Here is a 12,866-nt window from a genome sequence, read left to right as displayed (position 1 = left end):
AGAAGTAAACGTGCCTTTCCCCTACGGTCTCTACCCGGGCTGCAGTGTCCCCGCCAAGCTTTGGACACGTGCAGAGGGGCCAGCTGTGGACTTTGGGCAGATGCAGCCCCAGGATGACTTGAAAGTAGGATATCCTTGGCCCTCCTGAAGAAAGGAAATGAGTGGCAGGTGGACAGTCTGTGTATGGAATTATCATATGCCTTTACCTGAGTGAGAAACCTTCCTCCACTGGGACCTCAGATGTCTGACAGCCCTTTGTGACACCAAGATAAGTAATGGTTGAAAGAAACTATTGTCAATGAACCTTTGCATTGAAATTTTGGATTATATCTCAAATTTTAATCAGCAAAACAAAACCCCAGAGGAATAAATTCTGCAGGCCCCAAAGGAACACAAATGGTGGCTCAGTGCCTAGGAATTCATACAAAGGAAAACAACCTGGATCCCACTGAGGATATTACATTTAGTCATCATGTCTCCTTAGGCTTCTCTTGGCTGTGATAGCTAGGCTTTCCTTGTTTTTGATGACCTCAAGTTTTGAAATAGTGGTGGAGGGACTTCCCTGGTGGTGCAGTGGTTAAGAATCTGCCTGCCAATGTAGGGGACATGGGTTCCAGCCCTGGTCCGGGAAGATCTGACATGCTGTAGAGCAACTAAGCTCATGTGCCAAAACTACTGAGCCTGCACTCTAGAGCCTGCGAGCCACAACTACTGAGCCTGCGTGCCACAACTACTGAAGCCCGCATGCCTAGAGCCTGTGCTCTGCAGCAGAAGCCACCGCAATGAGAAGCCCACGCACTACAACGAAGAGTAGCCCCCACTCGCCGCAACTAGAGAAAGCCCACGTGCAGCAACAAAGACCCAACTCAGCCAAAAATAAATAAATTAATTAATTTTAAAAAAGAAAGAAGTAAATGCATTGGCAAGTCACTTAAACACTCTGAATTTTACTTTCCTCATCTGGAAACTAGAGATAATCAATCTATCCCTAAGGATGAGAATTAAATAACATTGGGAATGTAACATCCCGGCCAGAAGAACTGGTACCTCAAAGACATGCAGAATGTGTTCAGCTCCATTGCCACCCTCCCTAAGGATTTTATACTTTCATCTAGTTGTATCTCTGCAGTTTTCTACCTCTCAGTCTTTATGTTAAATATTGAAGGTAGTAAGTGGCAGAACTCTACTGGCTACTATAGGTCTAAGTAAACAATCACATTTTACAGAATCTGTTCAAATATCACTGGTTGTATAATTGTCCTAATCATCTGATTACTGAAAATTAACCAGAATTAATGCAAACTGGTCAAGTAGTTAGCAATTTAGTTGCCTCAAAGATGTCATTAAAAGGATGTTAGCAGGACTGTCTCACTACTCTAAAACTCTCCACTGCAGTGGGCTCTAAAAAGCCCCTTCTGGGGAGCTCTTAGTGGAGGCCACTGGCCATCTGCCTTCTGAAATTATTATTAGCTTTGCACTCAGATGATATCAAAATCCAGGGAGTCCAGCTGAGCTGTGGTTACTGCTGATACTAGGACTATTAACTTGGATATTCTTTTTCCTCTGTCCTATATATCTCCTCATAAAAGATTAGAGCTAAGACATCAGTGCCTCCTGATGCAATGAGTGTTTACATACCTACACACACACACACACACACACACACACACACATTTAGCAAAGAGAACACAAACGTGCTACATCAACTACTGTAACTGGATAATTGTATATAGTTAAATAAATATATAAATATGTGATAATGCTTATATCAAGTAAGTTATTTTGCGCTAGCTTATGTATGTACAAATGTAAATTTAAGTGTTCTCTATTGGCTGTTTATGATAAAAGCACTTATGTATACCTTCAGTCATTCTATGAATATATGCTTAGAAATTTTCATGACAAAAGGCTTAACAATACATTAAATTAATTTCACTTCGGTTTGCAAAAGATTTATCGAGTGCGTTTATGAATGTCCAATGAACTGGGAAAACAAGGAAGAATAGGAACTATCTCTACTCAAGGAGGTTTATCAACTAGGACACCATAGACTAAAATTCACACCAGGTAAGATAAAAAAAACTTAAGAAATATGCATGACTATGAAGAATAAGAAGTGAAAATACAGGCAAAACTTAGTGAGGCATATTTTCAACATACTGATGTAATTTAATTAGGGAAAAATTCCACTTATACGTATTCATGTATACCTTTAAATGCCATATGGATTAAAGCATCCTATTAAGACCCTCAAATTTAGTTTTTAGACGTTCCAGAATCAAGTATAGCACTGTAATGTTTGAATCAAATATAGGACCCTTTGAAACTGAAGAAAGAAAGAAAAATAGAAACCTGAGCCCTCCTTGAGCTGAAACAGATGGTATCTACTCAAAAGGTAGGAAAAATTTGTTTTCTCTTCACATGGTTGACATGTGACAAAAATGCTGAATGAAATCCTACAAAATAATTATCACTCAAGACCTCATTTACTTCTAGAGGTATAGACTGCTCTGTTAATGCTTCATTTTAAGATCAGTGAGGCTGGTTTCCAGGAATTTTCCTTCTTTCACAATAGCCAAACTGATATTAAGGGTCAGAGTCTTGGAAAAAGTATTAATGTAGAAAAGAAAATCCATTAAGGTGAGGAAACTAACAAAACAGAATCTTATGCTTGGGGACAAGAATAATTTATTTGTGGATGTGGGACAATGAGTTATTTGGTCTTTCTTCGCAAATGAGATAACTGTCATATCCCATCATATCCCACTACCAAGAATTATATATAACAGCATTTGGTGAAATATGAAATTCTAAAAATACACTGAAAGGCTGGAGTCATCTTAATGGTTTATTATGATAGGTGTTCCTGGGTTTGAAATATCTTCTTTCAGAGAAGACAAATGGGGGCGACATTATTTTAGAAAGTCCACATCTTTTAAAAAGATGGATTAAAAGCTCTTTGAGACAGCTGTGCTGTTTTATTAGGAGAACAACATTTTCTTCCTAAATAGTCCCTGAGGGCAATTGCATGGAATAACCAGGGGACACTTTGGGCTCCATTCAAAACTGAAGCTCAAGGAAATGCTGCAGAGGAGAAGATGGCAGGATAATCACTTTTCCTGCAAATGTAAACGTGTGAATAAGGACAGTGAAGGAAATCAGACTTAAATCAGAGTAACAATCTCATAGTTGCAGTTGCAAAAGACGTTATCTTTTCTGTAGCACTGCTTCACTGTGGTTAACATCTGGGCTTTGAAGTCAAAGAAAACTAAATTTGAGCACCTTCTCTGTTTTGCAGTCACCTGGGACCTTGATCAAGTTCATCAAACTCCTCACCTCTATATCATTCTCTGTGAAATGGGGACAGTATTTTGTACCTCTCCTGGTGGTTATGAGGATTAAATGAGATAACGCAAGTAATGGCCTTATCAAAGTGACTTTGCTTTGCAGAGGTGAAAAAACCTGCTACTTTGGAATTGTATAGCTTAGTAGGTAAGCCCATGGGCTCTGACCTTAGATCCTCAAGATCTGCTCTTTAAAAAAAAAAAAAAAAAAAGATCTGCTCTCTTACTCCCTGTGTAACTATGAAAGATTGATTCAATCTCTGAACTCCAGTGACGCATCTAAAAAGTAGAGGTGATGTAAGTATCCACCTCTAAAGTTGTGAAGGTTAATCACAAAATGCAAAGTGCTTAACACAGTGCCTGACATAATTATAACAAGAGCTAACAGGTACAGGTATAAATATAACCTTAAATAACAATACAATTAATATACACATAATACAAAATTCAGAACTTCTGAGTTTTTTTTTTCTATTTTAAGGGTCTTTTGGTTTTGTTCCATGTCTATTTTCATATCTCTGAAGTGCCTCAGGAGAAAAATCCTAAATATATAACAGATACACAAGGGCACTGTGGAACATGGGCACTGCACCTGTCATCATGTCACTCATAATCACTTTTCCCTGCTCAAATGCGCACACCTGGGGAAGGTTGAAAACTCAGTCTCCTACATTACCCCCATTACAGTTGGGTAGGGAACATCTGGCCAATTAATTTTCATGTGTTCTGGGAGGGTGGATCACCAATTATAACTTTCAAACGTTCTTATTTTCATTACCTTCCTATCGTTAGCACACGCTAGACTCGGGTAGCTGCTTGCTATGAGAGCTCACACAGCTAACATTCTAGAGGATGATACACAGAGAGGACCACAGATCATACAAGGCAGAACCATAACTGCATATGCTGTTCTCTTCAGACTTTTCTCCTACAAATACACAAAGTGCCTATATGTAAGCCAAGTTAGCCAAGTTATGAAACTAAATACTCTGCCAAAGATAGTAATGCATTTCCTTTTGGACTAACCATGAGGTCAGGCAAAAGTCTTCCAAACATCCTCACTTATTCTGTTTTCTAATAAAGAAAAGGAAATATAGTCTTCAGGATAAGTGTGATGAATCCCCCAAATTTATCCTGAAGAGGGTGGTTCATTCTTAAATAATAAACTATATCTTCCTATCGCAAACAATTGTTTTCTACTGTAATAATACTCAATAAAAATCATTTTGGGTCCATCTTTGAAGCAGAAATTTAGGGGTAGGAGATGTTTATGTAGCCGGCTTTTCTTCTAGGACCCTGTGGTCTATGTAACTACCATTTGTCCAATAAATACAAGTCTCTTACAGTTCTATGGTGAACTCAACAGGGTTCAGGCTATTGTTTAAGGCTTTTTAAAGAATAAATATCAAATAATCTGAAAAGGCATCTTAAAGGGTAAAAGCGCAGCCATTTTTTTCTGGTTGCTAGCTGCGGAGAATCAAAGGAGAATTTTCTTCCTCTGGACGGCAGACTTCCACTCAGACTAATGGAGAATATGCATTTTAGCAATATCTGATGTGGCACAGAATTTCAAGATGCCAGTTCAACACCTATAATCATCCTGAAACAAGTAGGGCGTATTGGTGCTGGAATACTGGAAGAAAATTTGGTAATCACAATTTTGGTAATCATATATGACAATAGATGTCTACAGATGCATGTATAGGTTATACGTTATGTGCATATGTGTTTATACACATATATCAAGTTTTAGGGGAGGTCAAAAGTTGTATCAGCATCTAGAATTTTGTACTTGTTGAACACTTTGTCCCTCACCAGAGATGATATTGGTTGAATGGAAGCATCTCACTTCCCTTGTCAATGGGGGAGGGGGCGGATTTTAATCATGCTTCGCCAATCAGATACCAATCAGACCCTCCATTAGTTTCTTACCTAGATTTCAGAACTTCTGTAGTCCCCATCCTTCTATGAGGCTTGACTATTCAGCCATTCATTTGATTCTGTCATAGCCAATATGCTTTAAATTTATTCTTCTGTTTTTCTACTTATATTAGTCAGTATTGGCCTCTGTTGCATGCAACTAATGGTTTCTGAATGATGATGTATACACCCTCCCATGCTTCCTGCAACTTCCCACTTTGCAAAACTGAACGCAGGATATGTGTTCTCTCCCACCACCATAAAAAGCACGACTACCCTGGATTTCACTTTTAAAACAGTCTCACATTCACTTACATTAATAAACTACTCTTTTGAGACCAATGAAACTGACCTACCTATGTGTTTTATTTTCCACTGTCCTACCTACTAAAAACTTTCTAAAAAAAAATTAACTTCATTGATTGTGAAACACTAATCTTTTCTCAGCACTTGGACAGAACCTGACTCTATGCAAATAGGTTAGTTCCTCTATTTGGACATCAGTAGCAATATTTTTCCAAGTTTTAAATCATCCACATAACATGTTAAATTATAGTGCCTCTCTTTCTTCTCTGACAGATTCCAACCTTTTGAGTCTCTGCCTTCTTTCTTTGCTACAATAAATTGATCCTTTAAAACATCCAGGTGCAAATGAATTAATGGTCTTCTATTGTGAGTGAGAGTGATGGAAGCCCTCCCCCCTCCTCCTCCACATTGAGGTCCCTTCCCCTTCTGAGAAACCCACATATCAATTAAACTCACCTGCTAATTAAAAGCTTGTTTGGAAAAATCCTTGCTAGTTAGATGCAAAAGAAAAATGTAAAGGTGTCTAAAAATAGAGGCTTTGAATGTCAATTACTTACTTCCTCCTCAGTTCCTGGTTCCTCGGGTTGAATTGAACGCTGGTGAAGAGCTGGGAGAGGGAAAAAAGAAAGAAAAAAGAGGCTTTTTCACCTATATTTCCCCGAGAGTATATCATTGGTTTAGTAACTTCAGCTCTTTGACAGCAATATCAAGATACACAGTTTTTATTCATGAGATGAAAATACCATCTCTCACTCCTTTCTCATACAGCCACACAGATTTCCTGTACAAAGGAGTAGAAACCATAGTTCTCACATGTTGACTGTCAACAGTCAAGCCAGAGCCTTTGTGAGCTGGAATATCAAATGAATAAAAGTGAACGTGGAAAGGATGCTAGGTTTTCTTCCTTAATGACACCAGCTGCTAGATCTTCAACCACCACTCCTCCTTCCTATCTGCTTTTTCTTGAGAAATGGGTCCTAAGGGCAGATTTATATGAACACTAGATTGTCTTCTCTTTCTTGTCTACCCCAGACTTAAAAGCTATATTGCTCTGAAGTAACACGCTAAGTACCAAACTATACAAAATAAAAGAAAATTATAAAAATAGAACTCAGGAGACAGGGAAAGTCACAGGTATGAACAAAGACCTTTTAAATGTACCAGACAATGAGAACAAATTAAGTTATTATCTGCCTCAGAAAATGACAGCTAATTGATCCATTTACTCATTCACTCAGTACATTTTTGTTAAAGGTCCACTCTTTGGTAGTCACTGAGTTAGGAGGTGGCGTTAGAATTGTAATTACAATCTAGTCCCAGCCCTTGGGGAGTTTACAGTCTAGAAAAGAAACTTAGAGTAATGGAAATTACAATAGCACGTGACAAAGCTGGTAATAGGACAAACACAGGCAGCTAACCCAGATATGGAAGGTTAAACAAAGGCTTTTAGGAATGGCTACAGTTAAGCTAAAGACAAAAGGTTGAAGATAAAGTACATAGGGAGAATAAGAAGAGAGAAAAAGACATTACAATGCTGTTGAATGGGCACCATGAAAGAGACCATGACACTTTTTGGGGAACTGTCCATACTTCTTTCGACCGGGAGCACAGAGAGTGAAGGAAAAACCCAGAGAAAGACCAAAATATGATGGTATTTTAAACTGCCTTTTGCAATAATCATAAATTAGTGAGTTTTTAAAATAATAGTGTAAGTAGATGGAAATAGGGAAGGACAAAGATTCTCCATTTCAGGATTTCCTTTATGATGTGCAAAACCAAAACAGGGCATATTTAGGTGGCTATGAAAATACTGTTTACAAAAAATTGGGGGATTTAACTGATTTCACATAATTGAAGCCCAAAACAGATATATTCCATAGAGATTTAAATTCACAGGATTAAGGTAGACTGCATGTCACAGAATGAAGATAATATATTGACTAATATAGCAAAGCCCTGTAAAAACATAAACCCTTCATGGAAAAAAAAATGATTTTCTAATATGTTTATATTCAAAAATAGAACATGGTTTTGAAAAAAGAGAAGATACACACACACAATGGAATACTGCATATCAATGAGATGAAAGCTAATTTTCAATTCAGTTAAGAATTACTGAGCACCTACTATGTGTCAAGCATTTTAATAGGCTCTAGGGCAATCACAGTTGATGAATAATGCAGTCAGGTCCTGAAGCTGAAAAACTAACAGGGAAGCTAGATTATTAAAAAGAACCCTCAGCAAATGCTCAGTGTTATAATATGTTCCCTCTATTCTATTACCTAGAATATAAGGCAAGTAACATTTCGTATTCACAGCTGTATCACTGGTGCCTAAAATAGTGCCCAGCACAGTGATTAAGTTAAACATGTAACGTGCATCTTGATGAGTGGTCTCTGGATCTGAGGGCTTAAACTCCAGCTTCAATGTAACACTAAGGCTCAAGGCCTTCAATTTTTTCCATATCTTGTTGTTGTCTGAGGCCAGAAGAAACTGTCCTAGCTGTGAAATCCAAAGTTCTTAGATTAAATCCTACGGCCCCAAATTAATCCTCCAAGTTGAAAATCACCTTGGTTTATAATTGCAATGAAAATAAAATTACAACTTCATACCAAGGTCTATTGTCCCGTGATGGTATCTTCACCTTCATGTCAGCATTCCTCTGACATTTTCTACACTCTAGACACATAGACTTTCTATTCATCACGTACATCACACATTTTCATTTTATGGCTTTTGCCCTTTTCTCTCCATCTGGAATGCTCTTCTCCAAGAACTTTGCATGGTTCACTCTTATCATAAAGGTCTCAGATAGAATGTCACATCTTCAATGAGGCCTTCTCTGACCATCCTTTTAAAATGGCCACACTCACCCATCAGTATTATTCTATCACGTCATCCTGCTTTATATTCTTCATAGCAATTCTTATTATTTGACATTTTCCTCTTGCTTGTGTTTCTTTCCAACCGCTACAACTAGACTGTTAGCTCCATAAAGGAAATGATATTCTTTATCATTAAAGGGTGCCTTGCATATAGCAAGTACTTAAAAAATATTTGTTTACTGCATAAATGAATAAGTTATCCAATGATAAGCAGACCTTCATTTAAGTTGAGAGGAACTATGGATATTGCTATCTCTAACAGAAAATTCAGGGCAGTAGCCATAATATTACAACTAACCCATTTTTTAGTGATGTAGAACTACATTATAAATGTAAAGTTGGGATCCATTCTTTAAAGGTATTTAAAAAGAATCTATAATGGACTTGGAGGGCATTATGCTAAGTGAAATAACTCAGACAAATTACTGTATGATATCACATATGTGGAATATAAAAAATATTACAAACTAGAGAATAAAACAAGAAGCAGACTCATAGATATAGAGAGCAAACCAGTGGTTACCACTGGGAAGAGGGAAGGGGGGAGAGGCAAGATAGGTGTAGGTAAAAAAAAAAAAGGGTTATTATGGGATTATATGAAATCATGTACGTGAAACTTTTGAAAACTGTAAAGCACTATAGAATTTAAAGAATCTTCCATTCAATTAAAAATATTAAAATAAAAACTATTTTAAAGTAAAAAAAAATCCATGAACATTTTGCCCACTCCCTCTCCCCTCCCCTCATAAAAAAGGACTTTTTTTTTTTTAACATCTTCATTGAGTATAATTGCTTTACAATGTTCTGTTAGTTTCTGCTGTATCACAAAGTGAATCAGCATATATATACATATAACCCCATTCCCCCTCCCTCTTTTTTTTTTGCGTTACGTGGGCCTCTCACTGTTCTGGCCTCTCCCGTTGCGGAGCACAGGCTCCGGATGCGCAGGCTCAGCGGCCATAGCTCACGGGCCCAGCCGCTCCAGCGGCATGTGGGATCTTCCCAGACCGGGGCACAAACCCGTGTCCCCTGCATCGGCAAGCGGACGCTCAACCACTGTGCCACCAGGGAAGCCCTCCCCTCCCTCTTACATCTCCCTCCCACCATCCCTATCCCACCCCTCTAGGTATGGAGCTGACCTCCCTGTGCGATGCAGCTGCTTCCCACTAGCTATTTTACATTTGGTAGTGTATATATGTCCATGCCACTCTCTCACTTCATCCCAGCCTACCCTTCCACCTCCTGGTGTCCTCAAGTCCATTCTATGTCTGTGTCTTTATTCCTGTCCTGCCCCTAGGTTTTTCAGAACGTTTTTTTTAGATTCCATATATATGTGTTAGCATACGGAATTTGTTTTTCCCTCATTTACTTCACTCTGTATGACAGTCTCTAGGTCCATCCACCTCACTACAAATAACAATTTCATTTCATTTTATGGCTGAAAAATATTCCATTGTATATATGTGCCACATCTTCTTTATCCATTCATCTGTCGATGGACACTTAGGTTGCTTCCATGTCCTGGCTATTGTAAATAGAACTGTAATGAGCATTGTGGTACATGACACTTTTTGAACTATGGTTTTCTCAGGGTATATGCCCAGTAGTGGGATTGCTGGGTTGTACAGTAGTTCCATTTTCATTTTTTTAAGGAACCTCCATACTGTTCTCCAGAGTAGCTGTATCAATTTACATTCCCACCAACAGTGCAAGAGGGTTCCCTTTTCTCCACACCCTCTCCAGCATTTATTGTTTCTGGATTTTTTTTTTTTTTTTTTTGCGGTACACAGGCCTCTCACTGTTGTGGCCTCTCCTGTTGCAGAGCACAGGCTCCATACGCGCAGGTTCAGCGGCCATGGCTCACGGGCCTAGCCGCTCCATGGCATGTGGGATCTTCCCGGACCGGGGCATGAACCCGTGTCCCCTGCATCGGCAGGCGGACTCTCAACCACTGCGCCACAGGGAAGCCCTTGTTTCTAGATCTTTTGATGATGGCCATTCTGACCGGTGTGAAGTGATACCTCATTGTAGTTTTGATTTGCATTTCTCTAATGATTAATGATGTTGAGCATCCTTTCATGTGTTTGTTGGCAATTTGTGTATCTTCTTTGGAGAAATGTCTATTTAGGTCTTCTGCACATTTTTGGATTGGGTTGTTTTTTTGACATTGAGCTGCATGAGCTACTTGTAAATTTTGGAGATTAATCCTTTTCCAGTTGCTTCGTTTGCAAATATTTTCTCCCATTCTGAGGGTTGTCTTTTCGTCTTGTTCATGGTTTCCTTTGCTGTGCAAAAGCGTTTACGTTTCATTAGACCCCATGTGTTTACTTTTGATTTTATTTCCATTACTCTAGGAGGTGGGTTAAAAAGATCTTGCTGTGATTTATGTCAAAGAGTGTTGTTCCTATGATTTCCTCTAAGAATTTTATAGTGTCTGGCCTTACATTTAGGTCTTTAATCCATTTTGAATTTATTTTTGCGTACGGTGTTAGGGAGTGTTCTAATTTCATTCTTTTACATGTAGCTGTCCAGCTTTTAAGCACCACTTATTGAAGAGGCTGTCTTTTCTCCACTGTATATTCTTGCCTCCTTTATCAAAGATAAGGTGACCATATGTGCGTGGGTTTATCCCTGGGCTTTCTATTCTGTTCCATTCATCTATATTTCTGTTTTTGTGCCAGTACCATACTGCCTTGATTACTGTAGCTCTGTAGTATAGTCTGAAGCCAGGGAGCGTGATTCCTCCAGCTCCATTTTTCTTTCACAAGGTTGCTTTAGCTATTCAAGGTCTTTTGTGCTTCCATACAAATTGTGAAATCTTTGTTCTAGTTCTGTAAAAAATGCCATTGCTACTTTGATAGGGATTGCATTGAATCTGTAGATTGCCTTGGGTAGTATAGTCATTTTCACAATGTTGATTCTTCCAATCCAAGAACATGGTATATTTCTCTATCTGTATTATCCTTAATTTCTTTCAACAGTGTCTTATAGTTTTCTGCATACAGGTCTTTTGTCTCCTTAGGTAGGTTTATTCCTAGGTATTTTATTCTTTTTGTTGCAATGATAAATGGGAGTGTTTCCTTAACTTCTCTTTCAGATTATTCATCATTAGTGTATAGGAATGCAAGAGATTTCTCTGCATTAATTTTGTATGCTGCTACTTTACCAAATTCATTGATTAGCTCTAGTAGTTTTCTGGTAGCATCTTTAGGATTCTCTGTGTATAGTATCATCTGCAAACAGTGACAGCTGTGCTTCTTCTTTTCTGATTTGGATTCTTTTTCTTTCTTTTTCTTCTCTGATTGCTGTGGCTAAAACTTCCAAAACTATGTTGAATAACAGTGGTGAGAGTGGGCAATCTTGCCTTGTTCCTAATCTTAGAAGAAATGGTTTCAGTTGTTCACCACTGAGAACGATGTTGTCTGTGGGTTTGTCATATATGGCCTTTACTATGTTGAGGTAAGTTCTCTCTATGCTTACTTCCTGGGAAGTTTTTTTTTTTTTTTTTTACCATAAATCACTGTTGAATTGTGTCAAAAGCTTTTTCTGTGTCTATTAGATGAACATATGATTGTATCCTTCAATTTGTTAATATGGTGTATCACACTGATTGACTTGCATATATTGAAGAATCCTTGCATTCCTGGGATGAACCCCACTTAATCATGATGTATGATCCTTTTAATGTGCTGCTGGATTCTGTTTGCTAGTAATTTGTTGAGGATTTTTGCATCTATGTTCATCAATGATAATGACTGTAGTTTTCTTTCTTTGTGGCATCTTTGTCTGGCTTTGGAATCAGTGTGATGGTGGCCTCATCATCTTTGTCTGGCTTTGGTATCAGTGTGATGGTGGCCTCACAGAATGAGTTTGGGAGTGTTCCTCCCTCTGCAATTTTTTGTAAGAGTTTGAGAAGGATAGGTGTTAGCTCTTCTCTAAATGTTTGATAGAATTCGCCTGTGAAACCATCTGGTCCTGGGCTTTTGTTTGTTGGAAGATTTTTAATCACAGTCTTAATTTCATTGCTTGTGATTGGTCTGTTTATATTTTCTATTTCTGCCTGGTTCAGTCTAGGAAGGTTGTGCTTTTCTAAGAATTTGTCCATTTTATTGGCATATAATTGCTTGTAGTAATATCTCATGATCCTTTGTATTTCTACAGTGTCAGATATTACTTTTCCTTTTTCATTTCTCATTCTGTTGATTTGAGTCTTCTCCCTTTTTTTCTTGATGAGTCTGGCTAATGGTTTATCTCTTCAAAGAGCCAGCTTTTAGTTTTATTGATCTTTGCTATTGTTTCCTTCATTCCTTTGCATTTATTTCTGATCTGACCTTTATGATTTCTTTCCTTCTGCTAACTTTGGGGTTTTTTGTTCTTATTTCCCTAACTGCTTTAGGTGTAAAGTTAGGTT

The 12,866-nt window shown here is 38.1% G+C and overlaps 1 protein-coding gene across 1 annotated transcript in view; it reads right to left on the bottom strand.

The window, feature by feature from the left end:
* TENM2 (teneurin transmembrane protein 2) overlaps positions 1 to 12,866 on the bottom strand; it is a 3,004,989-nt gene that overhangs the window by 1,384,628 nt on the left and 1,607,495 nt on the right. Inside the window, exon 12 of the mRNA XM_060296575.1 lies at positions 6,128 to 6,177. The gene's annotated coding sequence lies outside the window, so the exon portion shown is untranslated. The remainder of the gene's footprint in view (positions 1 to 6,127; positions 6,178 to 12,866) is intronic.

The sequence above is a fragment of the Globicephala melas genome, chromosome 3, assembly GCF_963455315.2.
Source record: "Globicephala melas chromosome 3, mGloMel1.2, whole genome shotgun sequence".
NCBI lineage: Eukaryota > Metazoa > Chordata > Mammalia > Artiodactyla > Delphinidae > Globicephala > Globicephala melas.
This window is presented reverse-complemented; position numbering and strand designations above follow the sequence as displayed.